This window comes from Chanodichthys erythropterus, chromosome 13, assembly GCF_024489055.1.
Source record: "Chanodichthys erythropterus isolate Z2021 chromosome 13, ASM2448905v1, whole genome shotgun sequence".
Taxonomy (NCBI): Eukaryota; Metazoa; Chordata; class Actinopteri; order Cypriniformes; family Xenocyprididae; genus Chanodichthys; species Chanodichthys erythropterus.
Window position 1 is genome coordinate 28768935 of NC_090233.1, and position 15663 is coordinate 28784597.

The 15663-nt window shown below is 41.2% G+C and overlaps 1 long non-coding RNA gene across 1 annotated transcript; it reads right to left on the reverse strand.

Annotated features, from left to right (window-relative positions):
• Positions 1-334: 334 nt before the first annotated feature.
• On the reverse strand, positions 335-5259 carry LOC137033542 (uncharacterized). Its single transcript, XR_010896847.1, has 4 exons — positions 5201-5259; positions 5033-5103; positions 4039-4248; positions 335-384 (listed from the first exon to the last, which is right to left on the reverse strand). It is a non-coding gene; the product is annotated as an uncharacterized lncRNA (long non-coding RNA).
• Positions 5260-15663: the final 10404 nt, after the last annotated feature.

Sequence of the window (15663 nt, forward strand, 5' to 3'; positions counted from 1 at the left end):
AAAAACAATCAAACAAAAAGTCAGCTTTTTCCTTGGTTTCCTTTTCAGCCTGGTGCACATTCCGCGTCTGGTGTTGTTCTGGTGGTTACTTTTAGCTTCTTCACCTCTATTTCATTTTGTTTTTGAAAAGACCTGACACATTCTAAAAACACAAAGAGCAAGGTGTTAACATTACAATTTTTATAGCATCATCCAGATGCACAAACCAAAACTTAAACACTTACTTTTCAAACATGTCAGGAGCACAGGTGGCAACACCTTCTTCCCATCTTTCCCCGTTCTGTTATACAGACAGAGAACATTGTCTGACGCTATGCTTTTTAAAGCCTGTCTCACCATCTCACCTATATTGGAGCTGCCGTGAGTATGGATGAGATAGTGTACCTGACAAAAACATACATAATATTGTCATGATTAAAATATACCAGGCTTCAACATTTCTTTTACATGGTATCTGCTGCAAAAAAATAAAAAAATAAAAAAATAAAACTGTGGCTTTGTTGTAAAAATAAACGCTAAATTTATATAGACACTGTGATGTCACTGCGCACTCACTGTGTGCTCATACTGTGGTCACTGTGATTTCACTGCGCACTCACTGTGTGCTCATACTGTGGTCACTGTGTGCTCATACTGTGGTCACTGTGATTTCACTGCGCACTCACTGTGTGCTCATACTGTGGTCACTGTGATGTCACTGCGCACTCACTGTGTGCTCATACTGTGGTCACTGTGATGTCACTGCGCACTCACTGTGTGCTCATACTGTGGTCACTGTGATGTCACTGCGCACTCACTGTGGTCACTGTGATGTCACTGCGCACTCACTGTGTGCTCATACTGTGGTCACTGTGATTTCACTGCGCACTCACTGTGTGCTCATACTGTGGTCACTGTGATTTCACTGCGCACTCACTGTGTGCTCATACTGTGGTCACTGTGATGTCACTGCGCTCTCACTTTGTGCTCATACTGTGGTCATATAACACCATATAACACCACAATAATTGTGTTAGTTCACTGTTATCTAAAATGATACAGTTAACTCAAACTTTTACACCCACATTCTTTATTTCCATCAATAAAAACAATCAAACAAAAAGTCAGCTTTTTCCTTGGTTTCCTTTTCAGCCTGGTGCTGGCGTTGGACAAAACAATTTCTACTTGGCGAATACATTCCGCGTCTGGTGTTATTCTGGTGGTTACTTTTAGCTTCTTCACCTCTATTTCATTTTGTTTGTGAAAAGACCTGACACATTCTAAAAACACAAAGAGCAAGGTGTTAACATTACAATTTTTATAGCAGCATCCAGATGCACAAACCAAAACTTAAACACTTACTTTTCAAACATGTCAGGAGCACAGGTGGCAACACCTTCTTCCCATCTTTCCCCGTTCTGTTATACAGACAGAGAACATTGTCTGACGCTATGTTTTTTAAAGCCTGTCTCACCATCTCACCTATATTGGAGCTGCCGTGAGTATGGATACATACATACATATTGTCATGATTAAAATATACCAGGCTTCAACATTTCTTTTACATGGTATCTGCTGCAAAAAAATAAAAAAATGAAAAAATAAAACTGTGGCTTTGTTGTAAAAATAAACGCTAAATTTATATAGACAGTATTATTACAACATTCAGCATATTTCCTGAGTCGTCTGATGAGTAGTCTGATTCAAGTTCTCTGGAGGAGTGTTCACTATCAGAAGTGTTTTCATTTTTTTTCTGAAGAGCTAAAATGATATTTTTTGATTTTCTACAAGCTTTTTGTTGATGTCTTTTCAATGCCTTAATTTTTGTTTCCAAATCCTTACATGCCAAAAAGAACTTCTGTATTAGTAAAACATTATATGAAACACATAAACCTTTGCCACTCTCACTGATTACTGTATTTGATAATTGTTTAAGAAGTCTTCTTTGGACAATTGTTGTGTATCCTAAAAGTGTGTATCATAAAGTACTTTAAACTGCACTTTTGTAGATCTACACTTTACATTCTTAATGATGTAGTGTTGCATCTGATGTCTGGGTAAAGTTGCTTGTTATGTTAATAAGAGGATGAATGTCAGTCACTTTGAGTTTTGGTAAGTGACGTTGAAGCTTTTAACATAAAACAGCTACAGTTCCGCAGATAGAAGTTGTTGTTAAAAAACTAGTCATATAGCGTGGTGAAATAAGGCTTTTTATCTTTAATATGAGTGTCTAAGAGTAGGCGTACTTCATCTTTTTATCCAAAGAGCAATGATAGTTTACGCTATTCCACCAGTGCAGCATTCTTGCTTACTGTTGTTTTACAGCGCTTGTTAATTATTGAAATATAAGTATAAATAAAAAAAATTAATATATTGAAATATAAAGTTAGTAATGTTGTAATGATCTGACATAACAGGCCTAACAATTCACAAATACTGATATGCAAACTAGCTGCAGCTAGCAAATTTGGTGTGATTACTGAAGGTAAAATGGCTGGTGCATATGTAGCATGTGTGAGCAGTAAAAAAAAAGACCAGACCACATTGCACATCTAAAAGTATGTAAATAGGCCACTCATCATTTCTGCGGTGTAACAATACCATGCACAACTTTTTCTTCTTCTTTACATGTTTTATGGTGGTTGGAAGACCAGCTTAGATGGTGCATTTACCACTGCCAACTGGACCGGAGTGTGAAGCATTCACAATGAGCTCACGCTTTACACACATGTTGAGGATCACAGTATGAGGATCAGATGAACTCACGTTGAGCTCACGCTTTACACACATGCTGAGGATCACAGTATGAGGAACAGATGAACTCACGTTGAGCTCACGCTTTACACACATGCTGAGGATCACAGTATGAGGAACAGATGAACTCACGTTGAGCTCACGCTTTACACATGCTGAGGATCACAGTATGAGGATCAGATGAACTCACGTTGAGCTCACGCTTTACACACATGCTGAGGATCACAGTATGAGAAACAGATGAACTCACGTTGAGCTCATGCTTTACACACATGCTGAGGATCACAGTATGAGGATCAGATGAACTCACGTTGAGCTCACGCTTTACACACTTGTTGAGGATCACAGTATGAGGATCAGATGAACTCACAATGAGCTCACGCTTTACACACATGCTGAGGATCACAGTATGAGGATCAAATGAACTCACGTTGAGCTCACACTTTACACACATGCTGAGGATCACAGTATGAGGAACAGATGAACTCACGTTGAGCTCACGCTTTACACACATGCTGAGGATCACAGTATGAGGATCAGATGAACTCACGTTGAGCTCACGCTTTACACAGTATGAGGATCAGATGACTCACGTTGAGCTCACGCTTTACACACATGCTGAGGATCACAGTATGAGGATTGTGTGATGTCACTGTGATCATCGCATGATCTCACGTGTTGACTGGGTTATTAAGGTCAAAATGACATTGTACTTCAACAAAAATACTTAACAGCTACCTTTATCAGTCCATTCAAATGTTTCAAATACAGACACAATATACATTATACAGTCCCTCCAGGATTTCGCAGTACTTTTTTTCTGATTTCTGCAGCCCAAAATGACTGATTTTGCTGCGGCTTTTCTCAAAATTTGCAGCAATATTTGCAGCATTTCTTGTGTAGTTTTTTAGTGAAAATATACCAATGTCAATTGTAACCCTCTACACGATATAGTAACAGGGTAACAGGTAATTAGTTATCCTCAACAGTATTTGGACCAGTAACAGAAGATACTAGATCTTTAAGAGCCAGTGGTTTGACATCAATAAAGACAGAAACAATAATTTGCGTTATTGCGATCACTCTTTGTTTAACAACTGGAACAATAACAAACAGTGTAACAATTTAGTTCAGAGAATGTACATAAAGAAATAAGAAAATAATAAAGCCGGCATAAGTTTCCCTTAAAACAAAAGAAATAAAACCCAGTTCCAAAAATAGTCTTATTGCTCGTTGGGGCCCTTTTTTTCTTTGGTTGAATCAGTGTCGTGACAGTATCAGTATGCCAGTGCTCGTGGATCCTACCATACAATCCGTGAAGGAGGGAAAGTGAGACTGTGCACAGACTTATGCTCGTGGGTCCGTGGCTCGCCACCCAGCGTACGCTGGGAATCTTTCAGGGGTTCAGGGTACGAACATCCAATCCCAATCCAACCGGAAGGCTTCAACTCCAGGTCGAGCGTGACTCCCGATCCATGTGCATCACTGAAATGAATCTGGCAAAAAAAACCTGACCTATGGGTTGGCCAGAGGAAATCCAAAAGCTCATTACATTCATATTCTGTCTATCTCATGAATTATCACCAATCAATAACATTTCACTTTATATCAACTGGTTCAAATCATGTTCTCAAGGAGGTTCAGTCGCACGACAATAATATATCATGTATCAAAACCAAAATGTTTATAGTAGTGAACTATAAATATATCCTAAAGCGCTTTACATCCCTGTTCATTAATTTTAACAAAACCAATTTCAAGTATTTATGGTTATTGCTATTCAAGTTAGTAACAGCTCACAATACAATTACAATACAAATAAGAGCTACAATTTGTGCAAAACAAATAATGCAAGAACATTCATAGAAATCTAGGAGGTACTAGTAAGGCTAAGCGTGCTTTATCATCCCTCCCTGCACCGGTAACATTGAGGAAATGCACTAAAAATTTGACCTCTTAAATCACTGACAAGGAATTCACATACATATACTTTAACACTTTTCTTTCCTTTTACACACATAACAAACATATTGATATAGAAAACAGCATCTTTTGCAAACCCAACTGGAAATAAATCCATTTTTTTTTCAAGGATAAGAGTGTATATAGCACTGAACACTCAAGCTAGCAGGGTAGCTAGGCTCACATTAGCAGCATTAACATCGTGATACAGCATTGAGTGGCTATTACAGCCGTTAACAGCCTTTCTAAACGGCAGCTTATCAACTGTTACCATTTCCAGCATAATTAGTTCCATTACAGGTAACCTAACAGGTCTCAGAGTTTTTTCCTCACTCACCGTTGAATCAATGAGTGGGTCTCTCTAAATTGGCTGTCTGATCAGCGGCAGCCGCCTGCCGATCGCGCTCTCTATAAAGTGTAAACATGACAACATAGCCGTCATCATATGTTTAACATCCCCATTAATTAATGAAATCCCGTTGGAGGGGATATTTATGTTTCTTACCCTATGGATGGCAATTTATTCAGAATTCAGCTAGGCAATGAACAGCCATGCAGTCTTTCAGTCAGGAAGTAGCTAACAGGAAGTCAAGGCGGAGCTCGATAGCCTGAAGCCTCGGAGCTCAGTGATTCGTCAGCTCCTCACAAAAAGGAGCATGGGAATTGTAGTGCGAACAATCTTTCCAGGGGGGAAGTCGCTCTTTTTCTATTTTTTTTTTTTTTGCATTTGATCACTTATTGTAGATGATGTTTTTTTCTCTTTTTTTTTTTTTTCAATACCTAGAAAATGTACTTTGATCAATTAACTTAAAACATTTATCTCCAGACTCGATTAACTTTAAGAAAGGGATTATTATGCCAAGACTTCGTTTTAAGACCTGGTTACACAATATTCTTCTAATATTTTTATTACTTTTCTGAGCTCAAGAACCACTGGGCTCTGTAATTTTTAAAATGAGAACACTGATAACTTCAAATATAATTTAAACATTTTATTTCATATGTAACACCAAATAAAACAAACAAACAAAAAATATATAAAATGTTATATTGCAGTGTTTCCCACAGGATTTTGTGAAACTATGGGGCATGGTTGTCATTCAGAAAGTTTTGTATATTTTATCAATCAATTTTGTATATTTTATGTATCAAATATGATACAACAGGCTTTCAGGAACATTTATTTGTTCATCTATCAAACATCATTGTTGCATTGCATTGTGTTTTGCCCCCCACAATAAAAATTATAGAGCTTTCATCATAAAACTAAGCATATCTTCTTACCAAGACATATTATAAGAGATATAGAGTGACAAATTATATTTATATGCATTTTATGTAAGTAGTCTGCTGTACTGTTACACAGATCTCATTGATTTACATTTTTATAAATAACAACTGCAGCAAAATGCAATTTTTGCTCATTTTTGGCCTCTGAAAAAATTAAAAATTAAGCTGTTTTCCCCCTCCATACTCTAACTGTCACGATCACAGTCTGTTCCTGTTCACTCCGGACTCCATTTCCCATAATCCTCCCTGCCAATCACATGCACTCACTCCACCAATCACCTGTTGCCACATACACTCATGCACACTCCACATTGATCACCACACCCAGCTGCAGCTCATTATCAGGACTATAAAGGACTCACACTCACATCACCAGTTTGCTAAGTCTTGATTCACTCTGTGACAATTCTAAGCGTTATTATTCTGTCTGCCTGTCTGTTGCCGTTCCTGCCTGTTTCCTGTTTGACGATTCTGTGCTGCCTACCTCTGACCCTTGCTTTGTATATCGACCTGTGTATGTTATCTGCCAGTCCTGACCTCTGCCTGTACCTGGATTACGATTCTGTCTACCCTCTGCTGTTCCTGTTTGCCCCTGGTTTACCCTGCCTGTACGACCACGCTTAACTTTAATAAACACTGCATTTGGATCCCTGCCTGTGAGCCTCCCTTTGTTACAGAAGACTTAGCCGCCACTACGATCCAGCAGCTTTCTCGGAGGACATTTGTACGGTATGGACATTACACAATTATTATTGTGGAGTACCCAGGGTATGCGATCGCTTGAGGAATATGTGCAGGAATACTTGGACATTGCTTACCTCTCTGATCTACCAGACTGTGCATTAATTGACTTCTTCTGTGATGGCGTCAACCAACCTCTCCAGAATAAACTAAGACGAGAGGGACCGCGTTCATCACTCAGCGGCTTTATGGACTTTGCTTTGTTATCTGTTGGTTCTCTGTTTACTGTGGGGGTCGTGGAGAAATGCGACACTGTGGTAGAACATGTAATAGCCGCCGCACCAAAGGACATACACAAAATGGCGGCTACCACCATAACACCGAGCCATGTCATCGCTGATCGCCCAGAGTCAAGTTATGTCTCCGCTGATCACCCAGAGCAACGTCACGCCTTCGCTGATCGCCCAGAGTCAAGTTATGTCTCCGCTGATCGCCCAGAGCAACGTCTCGCCTTCGCTGATCGCCCAGAGCAACGTCTCGCCTTCGCTGAACGCCCAGAGCAATGTCACGCCTTCGCTGATCGCCCAGAGCAAAGTCACGTCGCCGCTGATCGCCCAGAGTCACGTCACGTCTCTAGATCAGTCAGGGAGCGGAGAGGACTGCGTTGCAGTGTGGCAGATCCGTCGATGACTTCAGCTCGAGCGGCTGGCATCCCTAAGCATCCACCAGCCACTTCATTCTCAAGCCCGCCGGCCGCTTCGCCCTCAAGCCCGCCGGCCGCTTCACACTCAAGCCTGCCGGCCGCTTCGCTCTCAAGCCTGCCGGACGCTTCGCACGCAGGTTCGCCGGTTGCAGCGCTCTCAAACTCGCCGGTTGCAACGCTCTCAAGCTCGCCGGTTGCAACGCTCTCAAGCTCGCCGGTTGCAGCGCTCTCAAGCTCGCCGGTTGCAGCGCTCTCAAGCTCGCCGGTTGCAGCGCTCTCAAGCTCGCCTGTTGCAACGCTCTCAAGCTCGCCTGTTGCAGCGCTCTCAAGCTCGCCTGTTGCTATGGACTCATGTTCGCCGGTTGCAACGCACTCAAGCGCCCTGGAAGCGATGGACAAAATGGCTGCTTTGCCAGTGCCCACCGGCAAGATGGCCGCCCCTTCGGTGTCTGTGGATGTAGGGGGCGTTCCTGCCATTGAGTCCACTCCAGAACCCGCTTCAGCCAGTGAGTCTGCTCCTGAACCCGCTCCAACCAGTGAATCATCGACTCACCCTCAGAAAAAGAGGAGGAGGAGGAAGAAGGCGTCCTCCTCTCCTCAAGACGCCGATGCCCTTCAAGAGGCCGCTGTGGGCCTGGGGACCATTCCAGAGGTCTCTCCTGCTCCGCCCAAGCATCTCGCTCTGCCGGCGCCACCCAAGCTCCTTGCTCTACCAGCACCTCCCAAGCTCCTTGCTCTACCAGCACTTCCTGAGCTCCTTGCCCTGCCGGTGCCACTCAAGCTCCTTGCTCTGCCGGCGCCGCCCAAGCTCCTTGCTCTGCCAGCACCGCTCAAGCTCCTTGCGCTGCCAGCGCCATCCACGCTTCCAACCCTGCCAGCACCACCCAAGCTTCCAGCCCTGCCAGCACCATCCAAGCTTCCAGCCCTGCCAGCGCCAATCAAACACCTTGCCCTGCCGGAGCCACCCGAACTCCTTGCCCTTCAACCTGCTACTTACTCCGTTGATTTCCCCAAGAACTTTTTTGGGGGGGGGCAGTATACCTAGGGGTGGGGAGCTTGCGGGTGGGGAGCTTGCGACCTGACCCGCCGTGGCTGCCCGAGCCGCCTGACCCGCCGTGGCTGCCCGAGGCCCCTGACCCGCCGTGGCTGCCCGAGGCCCCTGACCCGCCGTGGCTGCCCGAGGCCCCTGACCCGCCGTGGCTGCCCGAGGTCCCTGACCCGCCGTGGCTGCCCGAGGTCCCTGACCCGCCGTGGCTGCCCGAGGCCCCTGACCCGCCGTGGCTGCCCGAGGCCCCTGACCCGCCGTGGCTGCCCGAGGCCCCTGACCCGCCGTGGCGGCCCGAGTTCCTGGACCTGCATTGGGGACCCCGTTCCTGTCTGCATGCAGGTCTCCAATGCACCCACCCTCCCTCCCTAGCTGTTCCTGTTACGCCGCGAGGACGCGCCTTCCGGGAGGGGGCGTTATGTCACGATCACAGTCTGTTCCTGTTCACTCCGGACTCCATTTCCCATAATCCTCCCTGCCAATCACATGCACTCACTCCACCAATCACCTGTTGCCACATACACTCATGCACACTCCACATTGATCACCACACCCAGCTGCAGCTCATTATCAGGACTATAAAGGACTCACACTTACATCACCAGTTTGCTAAGTCTTGATTCACTCTGTGACAATTCTAAGCGTTATTATTCTGTCTGCCTGTCTGTTGCCGTTCCTGCCTGTTTCCTGTTTGACGATTCTGTGCTGCCTACCTCTGACCCTTGCTTTGTATATCGATCTGTGTATGTTATCTGCCAGTCCTGACCTCTGCCTGTACCTGGATTACGATTCTGTCTACCCTCTGCTGTTCCTGTTTGCCCCTGGTTTACCCTGCCTGTACAACCACGCTTAACTTTAATAAACGCTGCATTTGGATCCCTGCCTGTGAGCCTCCCTTTGTTACACTAACCATATCATGGGCCATAAAATCCTGGTGTATCAAATACTGTATATGACAAAACATAAAACACATGCAAACTTTTTTCTTTTATATTTTGTCTAAACTGTTCTGTTTTTAAAAAATAATTATTTTCTGACTATTATTTAAAGATTTACAGGGTTGATTAGTATTTTTTATAAAACAACAAAAAGAACCTTAAATATAATAGTGCTTATTTTGAAAAATACACAAAATGTATAAAGCAAACAAATGTTTCAAACAGATTAAAGTGCAAATTAGTACACAAGCGGTGTCAGAAAGGTAAAGTAGTTGCCTGCTGTTTTTAGTGGGGTAACCCTGGAAATATTATCGAATACATTTTCATTTAGCGTCTCCTTCACTTGTTTCGTCTTGCTCCTTGTCCATTTTAAAGGACAGCGGTTACACTAGGCTTTGAACGTTTCAAATTTCTTTGGATGCTGTAACGGTCGTGATATGACGTCACGGTCTACAGCGTCTTTTTTATAAACATGAATTCAACATGAATACAACTTAAAGTAATACATTCAAAATGTAAAAATATAGAACCTACTCGACTTTACTGCAAAAATATCATTCTTTTAATTCAGCCAAGAGGTCATGCCATGACGAATCGATCTTCTACTGGTCACACGTCTTCATGTGATGCGAATTCGCAGGTCAGAGTTCACCAAATTATGTCTTATTAATGTAGCTCAGGAGGAACAAGTCAAATAAGCTACCCAATTATTACGTCATCTCAACCAGCTGTCAACAATCTGTAATCAACATATCTACCCAATCAGCATGAGTACAGGCCTATATATAATCACAATCAAACTCACCTAAGGATCCTCAACAGTTTTAAGGGTAACACTTTACAATAACAGTACATGAATAACCATGAACTAATACCTAAATTAATAGTTACTTCAACATGAACTAATGAAGAGTGATCCTTAACTACGACAGGAGTCATAGGGATTCATGCATGAAAACAGCAGCCTTAACTATGCGTTAATACATGTTTGATAATTAATGCATTAATTAACATTTAGGGGTAAACTAAATAAATCAGCCTCCATAAGAGTAAACAAGAAGTACTCTGAATTTGAATTAAACGCGATTTAATACTGTCATAATTTACACTGTAATATCATAATCTGCCATCTGCAGCTTTGTGACAAATAATTGCAATGGCACATGATTATTTAGCCATTAATTACATAGATCTGTCTAATCAAATGTGGAAAATAGACTAACTACCACTAATAAATTTAATTTGATCTAAACTGTTTTCTGATTTTTACAGTTAATTTATATTTAGTCATATAGCTAAATAGTCATAGTTTATTCCCGGAACTAAAGTATGTAAGGTTTGTTTCTGGCGGGACACTCATTAGTGGCGCACGCTAGGTGTTCTCTTGGCGCGTTTGTTGTGTTGCTGGCATTTTAAACTAATAAATGTTGACTGCTTTGGTAAGCCGAATTAATAATTAAAGACATATTTACATGTATGTTTTATTGGGGTTTTCAGGAGGTTATGTGCAGTTATTAACTGTATTTGTATTTTTGTCGTTTAAATGTATATGCTTTGATTAACATTAGCTTGTGGATGCGCGCTATTTTACATGTAAATGTACCTTATGTGTGTCTTTACAGGTATGTTTATGGCTTGCTTTCAAGTCCATATATGTTTAATTATATAAATAAAAATAAAATACAAATACTTTTTATTTTAGTTTTTTTGTACCGGGGTGTAAAGGAATAAGGATGGCACTCTATAGTGTTTATTCATATATTAGTTAATGATGTGTGATATGTGCATCATGTCATGACTTTACTTGAGGGGGCACAATCATAATTAACTCATTATTAGCTAAGCATATACTAACATCAACTAATGGTTTGTTAATGTATACTTATGTCATGACTTTACTTGAGGGGGCACAATCATAATTAACTCATTATTAACTAAGCATATACTAACATCAACTAATGGTTTGTTAATGTATACTTATGTCATGACTTTACTTGAGGGGGCACAATCATAATTAATTCACTGTTAACTACTTACCAAATTCAGCTCATGATTATCATTAACTTACTTTCAAATGCACTTGTACTAACACAACTATATAAGTACTCAGCCCAGTTAAGTGATGTTGTGTGACTTTTCAAAAAGTCAGAGAATGGAGGTACAGTATATGATCACGGCCTGCGTCTGGATGGAGAGTGAACTTCTGAATCTGATCCCAGCAAACACTCCCTGACCTTAGTTCATGTTTCCTGTTTGGTTATTTTTTTGGGAACCGATTCCTCAGGAACTGATGTAAGTCACAGTAGTTTAGTTTGATAGGAAAGAATATCACAAAACAGATTAAGATAAACCTTTTAAGATAAATAGTGTATTTAGTATTTTATATGTTTGATAGGGAGGGTCAGTGAAAATAATTACAAACTAATCCTGTGCCTTTCAGTAATGTTTATAATGAAGCTGCTGATGTCAGTAGTTTAAATTCTGACAAGAATAAATTGTTTAAATTTATTTCAAAGTCCAAATATGTATTATTCCTTCTTATAGAGACTGTTTGATTTAGTTTACCCTAAATGTTAATTAATGCATTAATTATCAAACATGTATTAACGCATAGTTAAGGCTTCTGTTTTCATGCATGAATCCCTATGACTCCTGTCGTAGTTAAGGATCACTCTTCATTAGTTCATATCTCAACTAATCATGAGTTCATGTTGAAGTAACTATTAACTCAGGTATTAGTTCATGGTTATTCATGTACTGTTATTGTAAAGTGTTACCGTTTTAAGAATCCCTCCACCACCCCGTCTCCTCACACTCACTGGGTTACTGGGTTATACTCTGTGTTCTGGCTAATTACCGAGCTCAGAGCCCTCTCCCCAGACAGCACACCAAATACGTTTACCAGTAAATTTATCTGCCTTATTTGTAAGTGTGAACTCATGAAACTTGAACTTTGGAATGCAGAAAATTGCAAAAGATTTTTGCATGAGCTTGCGTTCCCTGTCTGATGCATTCGCATACGTTTGAATGGAAGTCAGTGGAATGAAAAGCGTAACTGCAACTTTAGAGCAGCTGAGATCTATTCAGCAACACAACGCACAAACTGCTGAAAATCAAACTGAAAGTAAGTCGCAGGCGCTCAAAACACAATCATCTTCAGTAATGAGACTAAATGATCTTACCAGGGCTTGCATGGCCATGCTCTCCTATGTCAGTCTTTGATTTTGAAATTAGCCGATGATCAATAAAATGCAGCTCATATTTGTTGCTTTCGGTGATAGCGCGGGAATTGAAGATCGGATTTATATCCATTTTGTGGAGACACATTTATGTGGCCAAGTGTAAATGCAATCGTTTTTATAAATTCGATAGCTATCCTATCAGAGAAAACGCATGAAGTGACCAGGCATAAACAGGCCCTCAGAGTGTGCACGCTCGTGTGTGTGCTTGTGTGTGTGAGAGATGTGCGCTTACAGCGGAAGTGGGATTGTTGTGGTGGTTGACTGACAGATGCATTGCCGAAGCAATGGCACAAATAGTTGTTTATCGATCGATTCAAGTTCAACGCACGTAGTCTACTTCGAAGTGGGCTTTCCTTTGGCTGAAGGTATGTCGTAAAGACGTCACACGATGCGTTTAGGCCCAAAATATGCGGAAAATATGCGGCAATTTAGAAAAATTGCAAGCCCCTCTAGTTGCTGAGTTTGCTTGATTTTGCGGTAAATTCTGAGATTGCGGAATGCTGGAGGGACTGATTATATTTAACGTTAATAAATAAACTAAAGTTCAACAAAATGCGTGTTTTTGGGGGGGGTTAACCAGCATACAAATTGTGCGACAAAGGAACTTCCTTGATTGTCTCGTTAAGATGACGCAGAAGTACATTCCAAAAGAAGACTTTTTTTGACCCCTACACCCTTCATCCCTTCATCCCTTCAAAGCTCTCACTCTGGAGGGTAAACCCATTGAAGGGATTAGGGCATAGGGATGAGCCCTTCCAAATGGAATGCAGTGCTGGTCTAAAGACATCTATATGCAAATATTCAGTTAGTCATAGCGCCATCTGCTGGCAACAGGAAATGGCATGCTTTACACTGTAATTCACTCCCAGAAACACATTTAGATATGCCACAAAGTACCAAACATACTAGAAACACATTAAATCATGAAACACTTGGCTAAGTGCTAATGTGTGCAAATAACGACACAGGAAGTTATTGTAACTCAGGCACACAATGTCCGATCTGCTCCAAACTTCACATGTTTGATAATAGTCCTGGCCTGAAGACATCTACATGGCAATATTCAGTTACAGTCAAAGCACCACCTGTTGGCAGCAGGAATTGTGGCACTTTGAAATGACTTGGCTGTAATTCTCCTGTATACACTCGCTTACATGCATGTCGCCCACTGATCACTGCTTGCAGCTTTAATTAATTTTATAATTACATTTTTTCATTGGATACCAGCCATAATCAAATTAAATGAAAGTATGCTTTTGGTGCATAAGATTTGTGCACAAACGGTAGCTCAGGTAGCTCAAAAACATGCAGCGAAGTGTTAGGATAATACAACATCAGCATTCGGACGGCATTCTGCATTCTGCACAATTTGAAATTGACCTACAACATCCTATGACATAAAATTAATCTAAATTTAAATGATCTCATACATGTGGCTGTTGTGGTTTGTGGTCATAGCGGCACCAACTGTTGCAGTAAATGTGGTGAATTCAAATTACTTTGACATAGTCCTTTTATGTTTTCCCATTTTAAATGCCTATTGCACGCCATGCATAGTTGCCCTGAAGCAACCAGAGTAGCGGTGGCTCTGGGGCTTGGGCCCATCATCACTGCTTGCAGCTATATTTACATTTATAATAATTACACTGTTGACCCTTCCAGGGGCGTAGCACCAAATTTTGGGCCCTGGGTACAAACCATCTTGCTGGGCCCCCGTACCAAATACCATAGTGATACCAATGGGTGGGGTATTGCATTTTTATCATAAAAACACTTAAAATGTAAACAAAATAAGCCACACTCTGATTAATATATTTTTGTTTCATTGTCAAAAGTACTACTAACTTGCTAAAATATCCTTTATTGTCACAATACCCGTTTTAAAGTGTAGGCTAAGTACAAGTTAATTGCTGATTATTTGTCTGTTTAAAATAAATGCAGACTATAGAATCACAGGGTACACTAACCGCGAAACTAGACATTCAGTCTTTGAATTACGTTTTAAAATAAGTCATTTTCAATCATTAAGATGTGCATTAAACTGAGAACAATCCTGTACTTAATGTAAGAGCGTGCGCGAGCTAATTTGCATAACAATGCGGTAAAATAGGCGCTAACGATCTGTGTTTTCGCGGGTGTTATTTTGACAATGGAGGGAAATATACAGTGTTTTCATGTAAACTTCTGACTCTGGGGAGAACTGCAGCAGAAAAGGAGACAAGTTGCGCAGGCTCCGCCTCCGTCTGCCTCTCACTCCGTTATTTACTCAGAAATATTGTTTGCTCGCTATGTAGGGTGTGATACTATAAAGTATTGGTATATTATTCAAATAGAGTACGAACATAAATGTATGCTATTCTACCTGGAGTAGATATTTATGTTAAAACAATGTCAATGCTCGATGATGCATTTGTAGCTCACCTTTCTTTTCAAAAACCTGAGTGAACAACTGCTTGCCCTCATTTGCCTTTCTCTCTTTAATCTTCTTTTCTTTTCGTTTTTGAGCCCCTGATTTTCCTTTCTTAAGGAAAGACATGACTCTTCCCCTGTCTTCCTAGTTCATATCACGGCTAACTCCAGCTCCTGTCTCATTAACTGATTCACGAATCACCGCAGGTCCGCAGAAGCACCTGACCTGCGGGTCGTACCATTTACATTGATTCGAGAGGGGTGGTGTGGCCCTGCACAGCATGAAAATGACTTTTTTTTATACCAAACCAGTGCCTAACTACAAGTTTAGTTTTGTACAGCAACTTTTTTATTTGTAAATAAATGCTATAAATGTTAGTGCATGTATATGTATGTATATAAAACTAACTTCTAAGGCCCCCCCCTGCCTCGGGCCCTGGGTACTCGGTACCCTTTACCCCCCCAGTCCGACGCCCCTGGACCCTTCCCTTACACCTTAACCCTACCCAAACCACTTGACCCATATCCCACTTTAATAGCAGCAAGTGTTTTGCAATACAATATGAACACAATGAGTACATTGATCTTATTAATTATTTTGATGTTAGTACATAGTAGTTAAGGCCACCTAATATAAAGTGGGACAAATGTTTCTTTCAT